This window comes from Vipera ursinii, assembly GCF_947247035.1.
Source record: "Vipera ursinii genome assembly, chromosome: 8".
NCBI classification, from domain to species: Eukaryota; Metazoa; Chordata; class Lepidosauria; order Squamata; family Viperidae; genus Vipera; species Vipera ursinii.
In genome coordinates, this window is record NC_139519.1 from 23,534,934 (window position 1) to 23,558,888 (window position 23,955).

Here is a 23,955-nt window from a genome sequence, read left to right on the forward strand (position 1 = left end):
ATTACTCAAGAAGTCTGAGTCTGTCAGACAGAAACAGCAGAGGAGGGAAAGAGGCAGAAAGCAAGAGAAGAGTGGTGAATTAGAAAGAATAAGAACTGGAAATCAGGGCCTGACCCCCATCATATCATAAGATCTGTAAGAAGGATCTTAAGCTTTTCAGCAGCTAGAAATGACCACTTTATTTCATGGTTCACATCTCAAATTAGTGACTAGGCATATATGTCGTCAAAACCTTGAACAATATTACAAGTTATGTTGAGATTTATTAATGGGCAATTAAAATTTAATGGTTAATACAAATAAACAAGCAAATAAGTAAACCAATTCTAAGTTCGTGCAAGCCCAGAATTGCTCAGACATCATACAGAGATAATCATTTGGTTGGTTTCTGGGAACCAACCTGGAGAACTTATAATATCTCAAATCTTCAAGATTAGGAGGCCTGTAGGACATTGATCCTCCAATCTCTCTTTTTATAGCATTTAGTCTTCCAGGAATATCACTGAGAGACAGAAAGAGGGATGCTCACCAGTTTTACAAGAGTTAGCAACTAAAATCGGGAGTAAGTCTAACTGTTACCAGCTAAAAGCAGAAGTAAATCCACTGTTCAGGCTCACTATTTGTTTATTACTTTAAAATTATTAGCAGTCTAAAATTTAGTTTATTTCCATGAAAGTCATAGAAATGCCAACTTCTTCTAGAGTGGCATCCCTGTCACATCAACATCAATCAAAAATAATGTCTTCTTTTATAACAGGCATGGTCCTGAGATGGTCAAAGTTTACTACACCTGCTCTAAAGTGATGCAGTTCTTTGTGGGTTTTTTTTATTGAAAAGTTTTACAATACATTTTATCTTTAACAATCCCTCCCCCCCTCCCTCCACCCAGCCCTTCCTAACCCTCCCTAACCCTCCCCCCAGCCCTTCCCCCCTCCCCCCTTCCCAACTTCCCAGAGCTAAATACAAGGTATAAAGGTAAAAACAATCATAAACAACCATATGTTAACAACAATAAACTATTAAGTCTATCGCACTCTAGCTCATACTGTATAAAATGACTACAAGCAATACTAAGATCACATCAAAACATATACAAATGCTAAATGAAACTTTTTAGTCCCATATTTGTTCTGGATATAATCAATCCACTTTTTCCACTCCATAATATAACGTTGTTGCGAATGGTCTTTCAAATAAGCCGAAATCTTTGCCATTTCCGCCAGGTCAGAAACTTTTAGAGTCCATTCTTCTATTGTCGGCAGTTCCTCCTTCTTCCAATATTGACCTATTAAAAGTCTTGCTGCCGTAATTAAGTTCAACATCAGCTTAGTGTCCACAATGTCTTTGTGGTTTTCAGTCATCGTGAACTCAGGTAAGGTCCCCTGGAAAATGAAAAATATCTGTGAAGCCATATAAGCCCATTCCTCCATTTCTGTTCTAATCCTTCTGATACACGGAAAATATTTTTTAAGGTACAGTTGAAGATCTAAGCTTAAGAGGAAATAGAACTCCTTTCCCCCAGTGGCACTCCAAGCAGTGATGGGAACATTATATTTCCTGATGCTTCTTGAGTGGCTACCGTAGCATGAGAGAGTGGAAAAACTGGAACAGCAACTATAGACTATGACAAGATCAACAAGCAAATCAAACCAGAGTTGTCCCTTCAGGTACAAATGAAGAGGGTCACATTGTATTTATTGGTACACATTATGTGAAGACCCAGCTGTCTGGGAGAAGCTCTAACACTGGAAAAGAAGAGGACAACCCGCAGCAAGGTGGACAGACTCAGTTCCAGTGGTGATGGGTGCACCAATGGAAGGTCTGAAGGAGGCTGCCATTGAAAATAATCTATCTATGTGATGGCTAGGAGTTGAAAAGGGTTCGATGGCACATAAATCGATCATTTGACCAGTCAGGTGGCAAACGGATCCATGGCTAAGAAGGTGGGTTGGGGATGGTGGAAATGCTGGGTTGAATGCCAAAGGCGCCTTTTTGAAACCGTGTTGAACTTCCGATGTAAACTCTACTTTCGAATGTCAGAAAAGCAAGAAAGGAAGCTTCAGCTAGTATCCCCAGCCTAGCCCAAGGGCTCTCCAAACTTGGCAACTTTAAGACTTGTGGACTTCAACTCCCAAAATTCCTCAGCCAGGCAGAAGAATTCTGGGAGTTGAAGTCTACAAACCTTAAAGTTGCCAAGTTTGGAATCTCCTTTTGCAGTTTGATCGATCCCATCAGTTGGTCAATTTCTTATTGCAAACCACCCCTCCCCCGCCAGGTCTTTAGATCTTGCAGATGTCTGTATAATCCTTCCAACCCATGCCCCTGGCTAATCCAGGGCTCCTTCTCCAATCCAAGCACACGGCAGTAACGCTACACACCTTTCTGCTTTATGGGTGATAAATGTGCAATATCCTTTGCAAAGGAAAGGAAGTAAATGATCTCAGAGTGATAGAGGTTTTAACAACAAAATCACACCAGGAACAGAGTAGAGAATGAGTGCCCGTCTCTAAGCTAATAATTTCCAGTCACCTGGAGACATACAGCACTTCACACAGACCTTTATTTATAGAAGGAACGCCTGGCTTGTGAATTGATTTTTATCTATCACTTAACAACCCATGTGGCTGGCCACACTACAGCAAGGGTTGTGGATTCCTCCCTGTGTGGCTTCAGACTAATTTTCTCTTTCCTTCCAATTTTCCCCAGCACTCCAGACTCCTGCAGAAAGCTAGGTCTTGCAAAACAACAATAGTCCTTAGACTTATATACTCTTATATACTGCTTATATACTTATATACTTATATACTCTTATATACTGCTTTACAGCCCTCTCTAGCCGGTTTACAGAGTCAGCATATTTGCCCCCAACAATCTGGGCCCTCATTTTACCGACCTTGAGCCCCGTCAGGATCAAACTCCAGGCTGTGGACAGAGTTTGCCTGAAATACTGCCTTCTAACTACTGTGTCACCAGGGCTTCAATGAGTCCAAAATGAGTCCAAGCAATTCTGTATTTAAATTAAATTTGCTTAGAGTCATTTATCTTTGCTTTAGACCTATCGCTAGCTCAATTATTGCAGGTGAAGTAGATACTCATGGATGCAGAATATCTGAAATGCAAAACACCTATCCAAGCGCACGTAAATTAGCAAGTATAGGAGCGACTTCAGAAGACCAGCTTCTGTCTATGGAGATCTTCAAACATCCAGGTCACGGTGCTCCCAAAGGTATTTTTCTAAAAGGCAACTGGACTCACTTGATTTCTTTCTTTTGAACACTTTTTGCTTCTCACCCCAGAAGCTTCTTCAATTCTTCTTGGATGAGAAGCGAAATGTTTTCAAAGAAAAAAAAAGAACAAGAAAATCCAGTTGCCTTTTAGAAAAACACCTTTTTAGAAGACTAGCAAAGGACATAGCTCTTCTTTGTCTCCTACCCAACCAGTTGGATCCTCTGTTTGCTTGCATACCTGAGAAGTTGTTCCTCTTGTGGAGGATTAACAAAACAAAACACACACACACACACACACACACACACAGAGCCCACACCATACCAAATGCCTCCTTCTGCACAGTGCCAGAATCCAGGTTATTGGCTAATTAAATCGCATAAGACTCCAATAACATTTGGCTGGGATTGTTTCCTTGCAAAATGTAGCAAAAACAAACAAAAGGCCAGACGTGACAGTTGGCGCTTGCTCCAGATTAAAGAACATCATCTATTTTTATTTTCAACCTCCAGTGATTCCTTCTTTGTGGTTAGAGGCACACTCGGTGAAAGGACGGGATGGCTGCCTGGCACATCTCACCGATCTCTCTTTGAAAGAGGACACCCTTGGAGACAGTGGGGAGGTCACCCTGCTGAAGCTTTCTGGTATGGGTGGAAACAAGATGAATGGAAACATGGGGCAAGAAAGCAGGGCCAGGGGTGAAATGTGGCGCAACCTGGCTTAACTGAGCAGGGACCTGAGCTCAATAAAGCAGGAACACTCCTTCGCCTGTGCAAGCTAAGGTTGAAGAAAGAAGAAGAAGAAGCATCTTAGAGGGCTGTTGTCAGCCAACCGGGAGCCTCTTGAACTTGGCTGAAGAGATCTTGTTCGAGTGCTTGCAAGACCGAGGGAGCTATTTGTTGTTATTTTTTTATTTATGAAAAATTATATGGCCGCTCAACCAACTCAAGGTGACTCAGGGCAGCTTACAGAAATAAGCCCGGATCCAAAAGCCAATAAACCTCACACACACACACACACACACACACACACATGCACACACGCACACACACACACCCGATGCCAACAATCACACCAGCCACTTGATGGCTCCTGTGTTGCTCTGGGGTCCCCCAGTCCATTGGCAAAACCAGGTCTTCAGGCCTTTCTAAAGAGATTGGCGGGAGCCAATCTTATCTCCACAAGGATGATGTTCCACAGGGAGGGAGCCACCACGGAAAAGGTCCTTCTTCTTGGTCCCACCAGATGGATCTCCTCAAGTGAAGGGACCCATAATGTATCCTGCCTCCCCACTCTGGTGAATCAGGTAGATGTAACTGGGAAAAGACGGAGCTTCTTGGCTTCAAGCAATGTAGGGCTTTAAAGGTGACCACCAGCATTTTAGCCCCCAGTTCTTGTTGTCTAAGAGAGACAACGCCTGGACAAAACTTCCCAATACCGAAGTATCATGTCTTCACTTGCCATCCTGCAAGTAAACAGAGTTTATTTATTAAAGTAATATATATAATTCATAGGCCTCCCATCTTACTATCCAAAACAACAGAGGTCCCTGGCCTGTCTTGCTCAGAGGTAGGATTGTACTGAGTAAAAAGCTGAGCTGGTGTCAAACTTTATGCAGGCCTAGTTTGATTTATGACTCTTCAGGTATTCAACCTCCTAGCTGACAGCAGAATCTTTCAGCCCTGGCTAGATACTATCAAAATGTTGCTGAAAAGTAGAATATGTCACATCAGTTGCTTGAGAATGCAGGAATCTTTCTCTCTGATAGCAGGAAGCTAACCGGGACTGGAGCTATATCACAGTCAGAAGAGAGAGAGCATTGGAAAATCCCAGAGTTGTAGGCTAGCGGCTGTTCCAAAAGAAGGACACAACCACTTCCATGCAACCGTTGTTAAGAAAATAACACCAACTCAGCAACACTGAACCTTAATGGCTCAGAGATTTTAGCTTCTCTTGCTTGTGTTGGGGATGGTGGCCTTCTTAGCCTGATCCACCCTCCACTCTAATATGGTGCCTGAGTTATGCTTCTCGCTCCAGTTCTAGAGAAGGACTCAAATAAATGAAACTTGTTATCTTTAGTCTGTGCAAACAGCTCAGCCTTCTTTCAGAACCAGCCTTAAAATGCGTGGATTCCATTCCCAGAATTCCCCAGCCACTCCAAGAATTCTTGGCTCATTAGGAGGAGAGGCCATTATCTCCTCTCCTTCCTCCCCTTTCAAAATGCCTTCCAAGGTCAACTCGTGAGCTGTCAAGTGTGGAGACACCGAAGGGCTCTGATGTGACATGCCAATTTGTTCCTAGGAGGCTAAAGGCTAGAAGCCACAGTGTACTATCAAGAGAACAGATGCAGAAGAGACAGGCAGACCACAGTGATGTCCACGGGATCTCTGCTCTGTGTACGCCAAGATAATGAGTTTCAAATGCTACCGAAGGATCTCATCATCGAGAGGGCTCCTTCTTAGCCCAAGGAGCTTCACGAGTGAGAAAGAAAAGAAAAGAATTCGAGCCGTTAAGCGCATCATTTAAAGCAAGCTTGACAACCTATCGGAGACGCCGACTGACAGCAGTAAGCTGAACTTTCTTTTCGTCCCATTCATTCTTCTCTTGCAAACCATGGAAACTGCCCCAAGCCAAGCTAAATGCATAGGGAAAATATTTACATATTCTCACAATGATTAATTGGCATCAAACTGCTCTGAGCAAAATAAACACACCTACACCCATGCCTCCAAAGATGTTGGGAAGGCTTGCACCAAAAAAAAAAAAGCCCCAAATTGCCCAATATTCAGATCACAAAATAGCATAGTTTCCCAGATATGCTTACATGTACTTACGTGCCCTGAGTACTTACTCCGTGCGGTTCCCTTTTGGGGATGTGCAACCCTCTGCAGAGTATAGAATTGAGTAAGAAATGATATGCCAAAATTGTAAAATAAGAAAGGCACAGGATGAGAAAAAAAAGTGGCATATAACTACAGATAGTTCTCGACTTACAACTGTAATGAAGCCTGCCTGTCATGGTTGTAAGTTGTGATGGTTGTAAAATGGGTCACCCACATGACCAATCTGATTTGATAACATTTTCTTTTGCGGGGGGGGGGAACAGTTGTTAAGCAAATGCTGTGGCTCTGACTAGCAGGATTTCCCCCATCCTGAAGTGACCTGAAGTGAACACAACTTAGGTCCCATGGAAGGCAATATTTGTAGCTCAGAGTTGAATTGTGGGGTCCTTGGTGCTCTCTGAGCTTGGTATAGTTTTCTTGCAGGCATTTCATTACCCAACTCAGTAACATCATCAGTGCAACTTAAGTCCTTAGCGGTAGGTTTTAAGGATAGTTTTACATTATCTTCTGCATTATTTCTCAGCATGCTTGAGTGCCACAATGTTTTGGTCTTTTTGATACAAAATCATGACATAGTTGTGTCCTGCCTTTTCTGATGAAGAAGGATAACCAAGTCTGATATAGCTTACATCAGGATGGATACTCAGCATTAGGGAGTCCCAGGGCTTCCTAAATTCATGATCTCAACAGAGCAAACCATTGGCAATTAACAAGTGTGGGCACACTTATTCCTTCTCAGTTGCCTGCTAAGCCACACAACATTTAGGCCCTCAGAAGCCTCATTGCATCAGCTAAAATCTTTCTCTTTCTCTCAAACTGTCTCAATATTAATGAGCCTTATTAGGAGGTTGGCTTCAATCACCACAGAAACTTTCCAGGTCTTGTAATGTCACTAACAATATATCTGAACTTCTCACTGTCTCAGCCCATTATCCAAACACTTTGGACAATGTTTTGACCTGTCAGAATTTCATCCTTCCCATAAGTTGCAGAGACACAGAAACCGATATCGGGTTTAATAAATGCTGCCCTCGTCTCCCCAGAGGTGCCTTTTTTTTTTTTTTTTTTGCTAGGAGCTCCATTCTCCGGGAAGGTAGAAGTGATATTGTACAGCCAACAAGGGGATGATCTATTTATCCATCTCGTGTTTGATCTCGTCAGTTGTTATCTGGGGAACAGAGGCCAAGCTGCTCCTGACAACAAGCACGTCTTTGATGGACTCTCTTGTGTCTGCGTAGGTGACCACTTATTATTTTTTTAGAATGTCATTTTTTATAGGTTAAAAACTCAAGGTGGAGAACCTATCCAATACTCCTTTTTATTTTCACCACCGCAACAACAACCTTCTGAGGTGATTTGGACTGAGAAGGAGTGACTGCTCCAAAGTCACCTAGCTGTTTTTCATGCCTAAGGTGGAACTAGAACTCACCATCTTCTGGTGATTAGCCCAAAGTCACCAAGCCAGATCTCATGAATAAGCTGGGACTAGAACTCCTGTTCTCCTGGTGATTAACCCAAAGTCACTAGCCAGGTTTCATGCCTAAGGTGGAACTAGAACTCACCATCTTCTGGTGATTAGCCCAAAGTCACCAAGCCAGATCTCATGAATAAGCTGGGACTAGAACTCCTGTTCTCCTGGTGATTAACCCAAAGTCACTAGCCAGGTTTCATGCCTAAGGTGGAACTAGAACTCACCATCTTCTGGTGATTAGCCCAAAGTCACCAAGCCAGATCTCATGAATAAGCTGGGACTAGAACTCCTGTTCTCCTGGTGATTAACCCAAAGTCACTAGCCAGGTTTCATGCCTAAGGAGGGACTAGAACTCACAGTTTCCAGGTTTCTAGCTTGGTGCCTAGACATCTACATAGAAATGAGATGGCCAGAAAATTCCAAAACTCAACTCCATATTTCAGTCAATCGTGTCAGTGTGGCTGGACAATTGAGGCTGGTCCTTTTAAACTTGAGTTACACACATCACATAGGGAGGAAAAGGAGGGGCTTGAACCACCTGACATTTTGACATCTTTGACCTCCTCCACTAATGACTGTGACTTGATGGATTTGTATTCATTCTTAGCGTTCTGAAGTTACTATGCTCTGGGAAGAAATGACTAGATATATTAATCTAAGTTTGAAACAAAGTTTGATATTTTCCGATACACACATTCTTTGGAACTACGCTCTTAATATACGGAAATTGACAGCTGGACAATGGGAATGGATCTTCCATGCCCCTATTATTGCCCAGAGGTTAATTCTTCAACAATGGGAAGTCAAATTTATGACTCCAATTACTCCGTGGAATGAAGACCAGCAGCAAAAATGGGTGGATGCAATTACAGCAGTGTTGGCTGCACTGTTGGAATACCTGAAGGACCTGGTTGAGAACAGATTATCCAGGAGACCTATCAGTCTGAGTGGTAAGAGCTGACACCAACTTGATAGCACGTAATTAGTGGAAAATACACTTTGGCATAGACTAAAGCTACAGATATGCCTCTTCTGGCCCAGGCAGGACTTGGGAGGAACCAAAAGAGAAAGTCCAGGAGAACATATGTTCAGCTTCAGTTCAGAGAATTAGGAAGAACCTCTGCTTTCTGAGATGATGAATGCCTTTGATGTCAGCAAAACTATAGAACATCAGTATCTTTTTTCATATTTGCCTTTTTTGTTGCAATAAAGGTGCTTATTATCACATCTACCAAGGGCTGGAGAATGAGGGTGAAGTGATTATTTAGTAGACCATGAGCCTGTAAGCAATACCAAAAGTTACACATAAAGCAAGATAATGAACACACACACACACACACACAGAGAGACATACACACACAATTTGCCTGGGATTTTCTATAAACACTGAAAAGGAGAAGAAAATGTTTCTCAGTTTCTATTATCTACCATTATTTGTGGGTACATCACAAAAACAGAGGCAAGTGCATTGGGCTGCTGTCAGTGCCAACACAGAAGAACAATCCCCGAAGACTGTGGAATATGGAGCTCAGCCGCCAACTGTCTGATCTTTTGACTCTTTGAGAGCAGATCATTAGCATCATCTTGCAATTTAGCTGCGAGGTTTCTTCCCTCTTTTTAAGAGCTACCAGATCCAAGAGGAGATTAGTTGATATTCCACTGCCAACTGAAGAAAAATAACTGCCATTTGCAAAGCTTGCTTCTGAACTAGAGATTGCCACCAGGATTTTACTTGAAGCTAAGCTCAGAAGGATTGTGTGGCTAGGTTTCTTTTCCTGGACAAAATTTCTGGAAATTCTGGAGGGAACTCTCACTACCACCCTGCCCCAAAGTTGGTTAACTCAAGCAAAAGATCCTTTGGGTGTCCCTTTGGTGTATTCTATCTGACCCTCACTTGTTACAGAGACTTATCTAAAGCAAAACCTGTAAATTTTGTTTGAACTGTAGAGGGAATGAAAAAAAAATGTGAGTCTCTCTTGTGGGCTTCCCTAATTCTAGCATTTCCCTGTGATTCATAAGGCAGGAAAAATGGTTCACTGACAACCCTCAACTCTTGATTTAGAATTCTTAAGTCTCCTTCATTCTATGGATGTTTCCTTCACTTGCTAAAATGATGGTTGCTGACAGCTTATGGCATACCAGGGAGATACGATATTGAATGTGTGAGCTGTGAATTGAGTTAAGGAATACAGCCAAGGAAATCCTCCTGTCCTGCAGTTCTAAGGCCATCCACAAGAGGCTGTGAGGAGATAGCTTGAAGTTCAGTCATTGGCCCCTACATGTAGAACAGGGCTCTTCAAACTCGGCCCTTTTATGACTCATGGACCTCAACTCCCAGAATTCCTCAACCAGCATGCCTGACTCGGGATTTCTGGGAGTTGAAGTCCACGAGTCTTAAAATGGCCAAGTTTGGAGACCCCTGTTGGTAAAGCAAGCTCCACCCTTTACATGGGTGCATGACACTCACACAAAAGGGATGGTGTTTACAATGCAACATCACAATGCACGTTTCATTATTTGCTTTTCTTCTCAATCATTAACTCCCGCAATCACAGTCACTCTCTGGTGTTTATCTGCATAATACTCAAAATTGCAGGTATTTTTAGATTCCCTTGATTACAAGTCTAGGCTTCTATTCTCCCTCCCTGACCAAATTCCCCCACCTTTTCTATACCTTCTCCAGCCTACTGATTCTGTCATTCTTTCCTCTCTCCCCGTCGTGTCTCATCCTCCCCATCTTTGTTGCATTATTAATGCACATTATACCTATAATAAATTATGCTATTAGAACACACAAAAAGAAATCTATAAAAGAAAGAACAGACTAGCAGCCATGTTTTGAAAGGTATAGATTGCTGATGTAAAGTTGTATGGAAATGTTTTCCTTCATAGCTTGCTAAAAGCAATTTTAGTAGCTGATCAGGCTTTGATTGTTCAATAAAGAGAGAGAGAAAAAAAATCCCTGATAGATTTGACTCAGAGGTTTGATCCCGAAATGCAGCATTCATCCTTGGTGCAAAACTGATAAATACTTTGTTCTATGTACAAAAAAGTCACGCTAGCCTGTTTCTCTTTGTGCCGGCGTGCATCTTGCCAAGCCGACTGATGTTTATTGATGTTCACCTGGGAACAAGCAAAAATCAATAGAATGGGACCAAATAACCCATGAGAGATTTGTACAGACTCCAACTTTAGATTGCTCTATGCTGCATTTAAGCATTGATTGATAAGGCACAAAACTTTTTATTTACTGTTGGATACAGATGAGCTCTTAATTAAGTGATTTTACTGTGAAGTTACTCAGGCATCTATCATCGATCCGAGTTTGTAGCACTTGAAAGCTGCTGGATGTGAGTGAAAAGTCACCGCAAATAAGAGAATTTTTGTTGTTGTTGTTGTTACTGGTGAGATGGAGACTTCATTCATCTAGATTTTAGTCAGGGAGAATGTAGCATCGGAGAAGGAACTTAGAGTGATCCAGACTAAGCCATGAGATTGATCTACGATCAGCTACTATTATTGCGTCTTTATCCAGATTGTCAGTTGAAGGGCGGATCACGTTGAATGTCAAAGCAATTATACATATCAATGATGCTAATGTTCTTCTGCATTTTTCAGATCTTTTTAGTCTTAATTTCCAAGCAAGAGCCATGTACAGTTGTGAAACTTTGTACTTACTAGTCTTCAAGGAACTCACGTCTTTAGACAATAACATTGACTGCTTCACATTGATTGCCTTGTCCAAACTGCCTTTGGTGACATCATCCTGTGGCCAGATTGTATTAATAGCCCATTGTCCCCATGGTTTTTTGGACTGACTACACTTATATCACCATCCAGTTTTGGTCACCATGATATGAAAATGATGTTGAGATTCTCAAAAAGAGTGCAGAGAAGAGCAACTAAGATGGTTAAAGGAGACTAAAACAAATGAAGAATGGTTGCAGGAATTGGGTATGTCTAGTTTAGTGAAAAGAAAGGCTGGGGTGACATGACAGCAATATTCCAGTAGTTCGAGAGGCTGCTACAAAGAAGAGGGGGGCGGGGTGTCAACCTATTCTCTAAAGCACCTGAACACAGGACAAGAAGCAATGGAGGAAACTAAGCAAGGAGAGTAGCAACCTAGAACTAAGGAGAAATTTCCCAACAGTGTCTAGATCATCCCACCATTGAAGTACAGGAGAAGTGATTACTCCTAGATTTTCAAGAAATTTGTACATATTGATGTCAAAGCTCTTTTGGACTTGCCATTCAAACACAGTGGCATATTTAATCCAGTTTTAATAGGTCGATTTCTCACCTTTGCAAGGAATGACAGAGGGAAGAGCAAAAAAAAATACTCATGTTGTAGGACCTTGGCAAGGAGCTCTAGTCCCATCCATCTCTGACAAGAACAGGTAACTTGGGTCCTAAATAGTTTGCTGTTAGGTATTTTCCCCCAGCTGATTGATTGTCCTTTTGGGATGGTTATTATGAGCACTGGAGCTTAGCACTTTGGGGTGATCTATCAGCTGGCCATTGTTTTACAGTATTTGGAACTCAAATCATGGATTATAAGAAAAGATAAAAATTGAGACAGTCATTCAAGGCACCACCATCTGTCAAAATGTGTGTGTGTGTGTGTGTGCGCGCGCACAAACACGCCATGGGAAGAGGCAGCTGGCTGACTAAACGCATCATTTCTCTTAAAAATGAAGACACTGACTTTTGTTCTCATGAGACCTAGCTGTTTGAATCAATTCAGAGCAAGGTGACCAGACTCTTAATGTTGGAAGATAGGAAAGGGTGAACAAGATATAGAGAGAACATCCAAGGAAAGAGAACAACTCCTCAGGAAGATATCAAATGGATGCTGAAGTGAATTGGCTTAGTCTATGCCTTTCCATGAGAAGGGAGAGAGGGCTGCATGAGTTTCACCTTGGACAATGCAATTGCAAGTCATTAATATATAAACAGTGATGTTACTTCGTTGGGTAATGAGACATCTGCAAGAAAATAACCAAGCACAGAGAACACCAAGGACACCACAAATGCAACTTGCTCTCCATGAAACTGGTGGTGACTTTCTTCCCTCAAATAAGCTAAACATCTGGATCCATCTGCTTCACTTGACAGATCTCAGGTTTGTCCTTCTGGGTTTCATGGCTTATTGGAAAGGTTTGTGATAATCTAGCATGACAAACTAGCCATTCGTCATCTTGAGAACATGACTTTCAGGAGACAGATGCTGCCTGGAGCAATCATCCCAAAAATGGAGAGAAGAAAAAGTCATCTTCTACTCAGAGATGGACCGAATGCTTCCCAGTTTGAAAAGAAATGCTGTCTCCTTTATTGAGAACTTCCCCAGATACACAGACTCTTCAAATATGGAATGAAGTTAACTTTGGAGGCAAAATTATCAGTTTCATGCATCCCCAATTTTCACCCCGTGGGAGTGAACAGTTAGGATTCCTCTCCCAAAAGAAGTTACCCAACTCTTGGTTCTAAAACAGTAAAAAGATTTCTCAGTCAGTTTGTATGAATCATAGTGGATTTTATTACATCTTAGAGCTTCTCAAGAAGACAACTTGACTCTTCTGTTTTGGCTTTTCTGTTTAGTTCTCCTAGCCCATCTTTGCATGGATGTGTTGTGTCTGCTTTTGCCATTTTACATCTTCTCAGACACTTCAAGAATATATTGAAATGAGGAACTGGGACATGTAAGAATAGTAAGCACAACATCAATTGGAATCAACTCAACTGGCTTACATATGGTCTCTGAACCCCTTCAACTTGGCTATTCTGAAGGATCTAATATACAAAGCTCCTGTCATTAATTTTCCTTCAAGAAGTCTGCTTGCTTGTAGTTACTGAGTTCTTCTTCTTGAAATTCTCCTTATTTCAACATATTTTCTGAACCACACTGCTTTCAAATATTTTGCTAATCAGTGACAACAATTAGGAGCATGAATCATCTCTCACAGTTTTGAAGGCCTCATCCAAATGTTCCTCTAAACTAAGAACACTGGACTCTTGACCTTGGAACTAACCAATCCTGTTTCTAAAAGAGGGTATGAGATATAGATTTCCTGTTTTGTGCTATGATTCCGATAGATGAGACCAGTAGAAATAAGAACTCTGAGGCAATTGCTTTCCTCAAAGAACACATTTAATGGCTACATAGTATCAGCATGAACAAAGGTGAAACCAAGACTGAAAGTTCCCTCCCACAAGGTTACAAAGTGAAAGTTGAACTCCCTACCCCTACAGTGTATCATAAATCACAATCCCCAATTAATTTCTCTGGCAGGCTTGCTAACGGAAGTTTCAGCCCGCTAAAACTTAAGTAACTTGACCTTGGTTCCCACAGAACAGTTATTGTTATGTCTAAACTAAGAGAATACATCTCCCCCTCCCATCACTGTGGCAACCAAAAATGAAGAATTGTTTGAAGGTTGACATTTTGCTTGTTGTGAAATTTTCATATCTTTGTGCCCTCTATGAAGATGAAATTAGAGTTTGTGGCTGGTCTTTATTTCCATTTGACTCATGTGAAATATGCATATGGTTAAGCCCGACTATCAGTTCAAACATCTGCAAGCTAATATGAGTTGGAAGCTTCTCCTAGAGACCAATATTGTCTCCTTCAGTTTGTTCTGGCTGTATTATTTATGGTCTCTCAACCTTTTTGTGCCTCTTCCAAACCCTCAAATAGCTTAATATATGAAAGATTGCCCCATAACAATTGTCTCAATAGAGAAAATAAGGACATTTGAGACATCTCCTATAGAGGAAACCTCCTGACCAAAGAAAGGAGGTCTCCCAAGAAAACCAGAAAATGTTTCAATGAGAATCTTCTCAGATGAAAGCTGGTGGTGACTGCTGATGGGCAGTTTGAAAATAAGATCAATAATCAAGGTGTCGTTGAGAAGCTCCTATTGTTTTATTGGTGCTGACAACTAGCTGATAGGGGACAATATCTGTTAGAATAGGAGAACCAAGGGAAGACAAAATTTGCAGAGATCAGTTGAGCATTGGCCCATAGTCTGCTCCTGCCTCACTGTGCTCCAGCGCTCCATCACGGGAGGCTTTTAAGAAGAGTCACTTGTCTGAGATGGTATATGTTAAGGAATTTGGTTGTGCAGAGGTCTCCTTGTGCTACCAAAGAGTTGCACAGACAAGGAATGGTACTGAGAGCAGCAAGAATCACACACAGGAATACACTGAGTTATAAAAACAAAAAGTAGTTTACTTTTGAGGTGGTGTAAGAACAAAAATGCACAGTCAAAAAATAAACAGTCCAGGTCATAAACAATAGCAACAGTCCAAACTACAAAGTCTTCTTACCGGTCCAGAGGTCAAATACACAGTTCAGGTTACAACAGTAGTAAACCAACAGCAGAGCAAAAACAGTAACAGTAGATATCAGTGAATTCAGAGAGAGAGAGAAGCTACATTACTAGCTTCCTCTTATAGCCATGAGAACACTTACACACCCATTGGCCAATTAACCACTTAAAGCCATAGCATTATGGTTAATATATTTTCAACCCAACATTGTAGGCTAACACCATATGCCTAACAGTATAGGTTCTCCTGCTTGAGCAGGGGCTGGACTAGAAGACCTCCAAGGTCCCTTCCAGCTCTATTCTATTCTATACTCACTCACTTAAGAAAAGAAAGTCCACTTGGTAGAATTTTCTCATCTTCTCATCCCTTTTCTCTTCAGCAATCTTCTAGAACCACACTAGAGCATGGTGTGAGCATTAAAATGGTAAACAGTGTCTTTTTTTTAAGCGTAGTAATATTGTAATGGTGATTCCAATTATGAGAAAGCTTTGTGTCCCTGGTGGTGGTGGGAAAGCAGCCCCAGGAGAAATTCAATGAAACAGATTCTATGTTCTGATCTCTACGCTCCAAATTCCAGGTTAATTAGAAGAATGCTAAAAATTAATTTGGATTTTGAGCCTGCACAGTTTTGCATTGTTTCAACTCATTTGCATCTTCTTTCCTTCCTACATAAATTAATCTGTACTGATTAAACTGTTCCCCCGATAGATAAAAGCTCTGCAAAAAAAAGTCTTAATATGTTTGCTGGATATATATGGTAATAGTTACTGATACACACACCGAGAGATATTGACACATGTACCCTCGTATAATCTTTTTATACAGCTTCATGGGGAGACATTTCCATCACTTTTATTTTCTTACATGCTGTAAGAACCACCATTGTTTCAGTTTCTTGACATAGGAAAAAGTATTAAATGCTGATTGGGAAGCAGTCAGGTTAATTATGCTTAATTCTGATTATGTAGCCTTGCAGTCACTTATCAGAAAATGATATACAAATAACAAATGGATGCAGAAATAAACCAACCAAGGAAATTCAAATGAACCAGTGGACATTGATAGAAGCATTTTACAAATTTTGAAGAAAACATTAACACAGGGATAGAAGTATTAGCACTGCTTTATAAAGCTTTAAAATACTGCATTCAGATTTGGCCACCATATTATAAAATAGATGTTGTGACTCTGGAAAGAGTGTGAAAAAGAACAAGAAAAGTGATTAGGGGGCTGGAGACTAAAACATATGAAGAACGGTTGCAGGAATTGGGTATGCCTACTTTAATGAAAAGAAGGGCCAGGGGTGACATAATAGCAGTGTTCCAATATCTGAGGGGCTGCCACAAAGAAGAGGGGGGTCAAGCTATTTTCCAAAGCACCGGAAGGCAGGACAAGAAGCAACGGATGGAATTTAATAAGAAGAGAAGCAACTTAGAACTAAGGAGAAATTTCCTGACACTGAGAAAATTAACTTGTGGAATGGCTTGTCTTCAGAAGTTGTGGGTGCTCCAACACTGGAGGTTTTTAAGAAGAGACTGGACAGCCATTAGTCTGAAATGGTATAGGGTCTCCTGCTTGAGCAGGTGGTTGGATCAGAAGACCTCCAAGGTCCCTTCCAACACGGTTATTTTGTTACTGCATAATCCTATCAAGACGTCTTATTCTTTTTCTGTAATGTTTTATACTTTTGCACATGAACATGGGCGAAAAAAATAGCTGGTGTATCTGAAAGTTGGTGAGGAGCAGAGCTAGAAGCTAATTGTGTGCATTTGATGTTTTGTTAGAACTACAGGTAATTCTTTTAATACATCTGCTCTACTATCTAGACAAACCTGCCTCTTTTTAGGCCAATCTTTCCATCCATACCTGATTCACGGTTGGTTTTGATATAGGTCATCTTTTTCTTCTTGCACCTAGATCATAGAGTTCTGATGTAGGTCACCTGGTCTATTGTTACACCTAGATGTAGAGTCTAATTTTCTCTCTCCTGGAGACAATTGCTTCCTTCTCTTCTGGCATTCCACAATGAAGTCAAGACTTTCCCATTTCAGTTAGCGTTTTGCTTGCTGGTTGAAGACTGCAAGGAGGTTTAATTCTTTCTTAGTTGTCTCCGCTCTGCTTCCTTCTGCTTTTGCAGGCTCTTGATAGTTGCATATCTGGTTGCATGCTGCAAATGCAATGGAAAAGTCAGCTGGATAGCATTGCCCTGATAGGGAGAGAATTACGCCCATGTGACTTCTTCTCTGGATTCTTCATTGTTCTCCTGTCCTTCTCTTCAGTTTTTCTCCTCACCTTTTGAAGATTTTTTTTATCAAAGATTGTCTTTCTCTCTAATCACAAACTTCTCAATTTGAGCCACTCTTGAGGAGGCAGGGGCTTTGGACCCTTGGTTAATTGGATTGTCTTCTTCTATGCTATCCAGTATCCCAATGCTTGTCCACAGCAACTCTTCCTTGGAGAAAGCCCCTTAACTAGGCACATCTAGTATTTTCCAGGTGTCCCTTAGCAGTTTCAGTTTGTTTCCTTGAAAAACCATTCTCCAGCTATCTTCTTAAGCCCTCGGACTAGGCTCATAGGACTTCCTTTTGAGTCATTTTTTTTAAAAGGGAGTGGGTGAGAATATTAACCATCCTGACGGGTCTCTTTCCCAGGGAGTCCATGAGAAGCAGCTTATCCATCTTGCACATTCTGCCCTAAAGGCTGAAGATCTGGACGCTTATTAGAAGATGAGTGGAGAGCAGCAACTTGCCTAGATTGATGACCTTGGCTTGGGCAGAGGATGGGTGTGGGGCTGCTAAATAATCTCTAAGATAGGCATTTGGAGACCCATGGGGAGTTGGGCAGAAAACCAGCACTGCCCTGAATGGATTGATCCATCCATATCTTCCAGGACACATGGAACCGGATCAATGTCCCCTCTGACTTTTACCTTCTTCCTTTGACTGTTACCTGCTTAGCACTCTACTCAGGTTATTCGTTCCTCTCTCTCTTTGCAATAACCCCTGTACCTGATCCTTTTCCTGTGGAGAAGTCAAACCCTTTGTGAGAGACATAAAATATTTATTGGCTCTGCAAAGACGTTTGATGCGAAACAGAAAGAGTTCCAGAAAGCATGGCAGGGTGTGATGAAAGGCTGTCTGGAGAATTGAGAAGGCAGGGAAGGATTCGTTCAAGAGGGATATTAAATTACCCGGTGGTGCCAGGCCGGCTAATGTCAACGGCACGTAAATTGTAACCCCAAATGAGTTGAATGCTTACCCTTGTCAGTCTTATGTACTTAGGTGGCGTTAGACCTGAGCAAGTCTCTCAACCCTTCACAAGCTTTCAGTGGCTGGAGGAGGCAAGCAAGAGCTTCTAATCCAACATAATGGTCTTTATGTACTAACTATGTATGTCACAAACACACATATACGTTTCTAAGCATCACAGATGAAAGGAGGAGGAGGAGAAGGAGAAGGAGAAGGAGAAGGAGAAGAAGAAGAAGAAGAAGAAGAAGAAGAAGAAGAAGAAGAAGAAGAAGAAGAAGAAGAAGAAGAAGAAGAAGAAGAAGAAGAAGAAGAAGAAGATTTGGCATCAGCTAGACTAGAGCTTTATTCAGTGTAGAAAGAGTCAAGGCCATTTTACCTTGCTTGACTGTTGTTCCATTTTGTCGAATTATTTCCAGTGTTTTTAAAACAAAAACGAAATCTGCAGATCTTGCTGAATGTAACTTCCCCAGTGCTCCCAGTTATTAGCTCAGAGCCTATAATATATGTCTTTAATTACATTTGTGTGTTTTTATACACTATGTGCTAGATGTACATTTTAAAATGCTCATTTCTTAAACACAACACTGTTCCGGATGTTTTTTGTTTCTTCAGCACTGAGCAGGAGAGACGTAAGCAAAAAAAAAAAATTAAAATCCCACTTGTTCCTAGAGAGAAAGACAAGTTGATGCCTGTACTGTGATTCAATGATATTTCCATAATTTCATGAGAGAAAAAAATCCATATCAGACGTGTTCTCCTCTCTCTCCTTTTCTGACTCATAATGAAACAGTTCTGGAGAGCTGGTAGTTCTCTAAACTAAACACGGGATTCATTTTTCCCCCCTCAAAAACCAACAACTGAAACAACTGCTTAAGCTTCTATTAACAGAATTCTTCTATCAAGATTCTCCCCACTTCACTCAAGTGGCCTGTGGGGCTGGCTTTCTATAGACACTTTTAAAATTGCTGCGCTGAAAAGGAAAATATATATATATATCCAACTGCTCTCAGCAACCCGTTTACTCAAAGCTGCATTGTTTATTCCCTGCCCTCTTTTTCTTCAACTGACAGCCAGCTTCTTTTTCTCCATTGTGGTGGAGAAGGCAGATAAATAAAGTAAAAGCTTAAAAAAAAACCTTCCAGAAAAACAAAACAAAACACACAAGCGTGAATTGTTGGCAACATGATGGAACTGTTCACAAGAATCCAGTGTGTGGAAGAGAGAAACAGCACTTATTGTACTCATAAAGTGAAAATCAGTGTTGAATTGTGGCTTTCATCTATCCTCAGCCATGGAAGGGTGGCTTTGGCAACCCTCTGCCTTTCAGTCAACCTACCTTACAAGGTTCTTGAGATGGAGAGGAGAAATCTTATCTTATCCACTTTGAGATCCAGAAGAAATATTACCAACCAACCAACCAAGTAACCAACCAATGTTGAATTCTTGGTGTTTTCAGAATTTGCTTTTCTTCTTGCAGATGTTTCATTACCAGGCTAGACAGCATCAATACATGAAATGTGGAATTTGCTGGCTGTTTGCAAATGGAAGCTTGTCCTAGCAGCTAGGACTTGGGCATTCTACTTTGATTGTTCCTGTTTATCTGACGCTGGTTCCTGCTTATCTGGATGTTGAGCACGTAACAAGAAGGGACATGCTTAGGGATCTTTCCTAATGATCCCTTTCTGTGACTTTTGACTCCCTCCCCTTTTTAAATGGTTAATAGATGGAGTTATGTGTCTGTTAATGATGGATGAGTCAACGCAGCGTGCCTCTAGGAATTCTCTTACAATTTTAGATCTGGCTTGGCTTAAAATGTTTGCAGTTTCCCAACTGAAATGGTGTTTGAATTTGTCAATTGTTGTGAGACGTTAAAGAGTTTTCATAATGCCTTCTGACTGCTAATTGAAATTCAGGGAGGCATCCTGCCAATCTATTTCATCTGTTTTCCATTGTGATGTTCAAAGTCCTAGCCCTGTATGTTGTAGATGACACCTGTTTTGTCTTATTTGGTGGCTGGGTCTTTGGATCTGCTCACAATGCTTGGGATAGACTGTTGTGGTTTGTGGGTTAGTGTGATGCCAAGGGAGGTCTTCATGATTAGTGCCGACTGCATTGTGAATGGCTGTGTGGATAGATACTTGTGAAGTGTTTTATATACAGTGGCACCTCGGTACTCATCATTAATTGGTTCTGGGAGGCACAATAACTACCAAAAACAAGGAGTAACAAGGACATTTTCCCCATAAGGACTAATGTAGTAAGTCACAAGGCAGCCAAGTTCTAGCTTGTGTGTTGAGGACCAAACAAATGATGAGTACCGGGACAAAATCTTCACATCAAAATGCGTTGAGTACCAAATTTGATAAGTTTTAAAATAGCTGAGTATCGAGATGTATATAGTCCATTTCCGTTTTTTGGACTTCAGGGCTATTGTGGTGTGATTTTGCTTGGCTGGTCTTACACAACTTCTTTTGTGTGCTGTGGGGTGGTTGCTAGCCCAGTTGTGCACTCGATTGCAATACACTCGAGTTTTACTTGGCACAGAGAGCAGTGGAATCAGCTGCACTAAAATGCCTTCAATAAGGTGGAATATTGGAGAAACTGCACTTTTCAAGCCAGCTTTTTCTTTTTCTTCTTTTTTTTACTGATTGGGATGCTCTGAAAGTGCATTTTTATCTCTCTTTCTCCACAAAACATTGGCACAAGAGAGGAAAGGAACAAACAGCTATGGCAACCCTTTGTTTTCTATTTTGGCACCTGTCTAGACACCTATTCTGACTGCTGGTGTAAAATAAATAAATACACCAGTGTATGATTATCACATTTTTCCAGGAAAAAGAAATTCTTAGTCTGGGTTAATATGCCTGCGTTTGCCAATTTGGAAGGGTGGATGGATCACCACTGAGAACTCAGATCTACAACTCTCTGCTTAAAACGGAAGTATTGACACAAACTGCAAATGCTACAGTATGGGGGAGAGCTATTAAGAGTAATTAAGGAATTCAATACCAGGGATCCAGGCATCTTCATTCCTTGGGAGAGCAAAACATTGCTTTGCAGCAGAAATGCTCCAGAGGGATGTGGGGTAGAAGCTATCTACTTGAGGATCCCACAAAAAACCTCTGTCCCCATCAAATCCCACACTTGCCTAGGGATCCATATTGCTCCTGAGACCCCAAACAAGTATAAATACAGAAGTTATGGGGAGTATCACACCCCCAAATCCTTTGGGCATCCATTGTTTGCAGTAGGAACAGGTAAGAGTGTGTGGAATGACCTTTGGGGAGGAAGAAACACCAACTACACAATGGGTCACTTTGCATGGAGTCACTTTGCATGACCGTGTCTTCCCCCCCCCAGTCAAGTAGAGGTTTTAACTCCCTTTCAGAGCTAATTAAGGTAAGGGTATGATTTGCAACTGGAGGGCTACAAAATATTGCAACTTACTGAAAAGAGAAAGGGAAAGTTGATGTGGTGATTGGAGAAGGGGACACTGGCTTCTGACTGGGAGTCACCTGATCTTCTGAACCTCAAAGGGTTTTGTTCTGGAGAAATATCATAGAAGAGAATGTGCTTTGCACATCCATTAGACCAGGGGTGTCAAACTCAATTTCATTGAGGGCCGCATCAGCACTTTCTCTTCATTTATCTGTAATTTCTTCTCTATTATAAAACAGTCTTTCTTTGCTAATGGCTGCAATGGAGAGAGAGACAGAGAAACAGACAGAGAGACAGACAGACAGAGACAGAGACAAAGAGAGACACACACAGTTTTAACTTTGGCAACTTTAAAATGTGTGGACTTCACCCAGCCTTGCTGGCTGGAGAATTTAAGGAGTCCAGACATCATAAAGTCACCAAGGTTGAGAAACACCATGGAAGAAAGAAAGAGAGAGATGGATGGATGGATGGATGGATGGATGGATGGATGGACCAATGGATGGAAAAACAGGCAGGCACATTGACAGGCCTGGTAGTCTTCATCAAACTGTCTTTGATGGGTTTGGCTAGCAAAGGGATTGATGGAAATACACCAGTCATCCATAATCAACCAGATATGTGGACCTGTTGGAACAATATTGATTGGTCTTATTTTCTAAACACTAGAAGAGAATGAGCCATAAGACTATCTGGAGGATAGTATTAGTACATCATAAAGAAGGCCAATCATCTAGGCCACACCTCAGGTTGCTATTATGGCCACCAGCTATGAAAGTCCTCCTTGGTTTATCACTTTTGACCCTCAAAGGCTTGATGAGTAGCTGGAAGCCGGAGAGAAAGAGACAGCTGGCTCCACCCCTCAAAGGCAGGGACAATCCCTGACTTCCACAGGCTTCTGTCCATCAGATGTCTCAGAAGTGGCCTCCTCAGAATTTACAGGACTGATTTGCGAAGTCTGAGTTGTCTACTCTCTCATTTTCCCAGCACCGCTTGTTACCGTATCAGCTTGATGAAGACATTGTTCCTATCATGTCGTTTCCAAGATTGCTAGACAAGACAGGTCCAAGCCCTGGAGATATGAGGAGAACTGTCTCTTCCATCTCCTGCTCTTCCTTCAGGCTGCTTGTGCTCCAGAAACAAAATAATAATAAAAAAACTTCAATGACTCAGTGCTCACTGATGCCAAAGCCCACACATTTTCTGAGCAAAGGCAAAAGGCGGCTTGGTGTTTGATGCCTTGATCAGCACACCTTGATCCATGCCGATCTCCAACCTTCCTTTGTCACTTGAAGAGTTGCAGAAAGAGTGGAAGAGAGAATGAAAGACCAAGGAATCATAATCGAGCGGTGAGCTTCATCTCCCTGTATATTAAATTAATTTGTGAGCAAGAACTGAGGTGGGAGGAAGCAATTATCGCCTGGAATGTCGGAAGCCTTCAGAGGCTGGGACGTGAGATGACTCTGTGTGCCAAGCCCAAGCCCCATGGGCCTTGCTGTCCATGTGCATTGCATCACCTGATATTTCTGATGTCACTCTGCATTAAGGTAGAGCTCTCCAAAGAGTAATAGCTGTCGCGCTGGCTCCCCTGGACTGCATTTTGTGCAGAGTGTGATTGCAGTGTGTTAAAAGGAAGAATGGAACAAGGCAGGAGGGGGAGAGGAGCCATGGAGAGCAAGTGAATCGAGGTTTTGAGCAAGCAGATCTGGGGGTTAGGCCTGTGATTCTGGGCCAGACCCTAGATTTCATAGGATCACAGAATTATAGGGCTGGGAGAGACCTTGGAGATTGCCAAAGCAGAGATCCTCATTATTGTCTCTTGTTGAAGAACCCCAGCAATGGAGTCCCCCAACAACGCTGGGAGGCCAGCTGTTCCTTGGATTAATCGTTCTCACTGTCAGGAAATTCCTCCTTTTTTCCAGGTTGAATCTCCCTCTGAATAGCTTCCATCCGTTTCCTTCCTTCCTTCCTTCCTTCCTTCCTTCCTTCCTTCCTTCCTTCCTTCCTTCCTTCCTTCCTTCCTTCCTTCCTTCCTTCCTTCTAGAATCATAGGACTGGAAAGACCCTAGGGGGTCTTGTAGTCCCACCCCCTGACCAAGGGAGAATTCTTTATTCCATCCTGGACAAATAATTGTCTAATCTCTTCTTGAAAACCTCCAGTGACGGAACACCCACAACTCCAGGAGGCAAGTCATTCCACTGATTAATCATTCTCACTGTCAGGAAATTCCTCCTTATTTCCAGGTTAAATCTCTCTTCTCCCCCCCCCACCCCCGTCAAGCTTCCACCCATTGCATCCTTCTTAAGATTTCTTCATGCCAAAATTTGAGGGTTGCCACAAAGAAGAGGGAGTCCAGATATTCTCCAAAGCACCCGAAGGCAAAGCAAGAAGCAACAGATG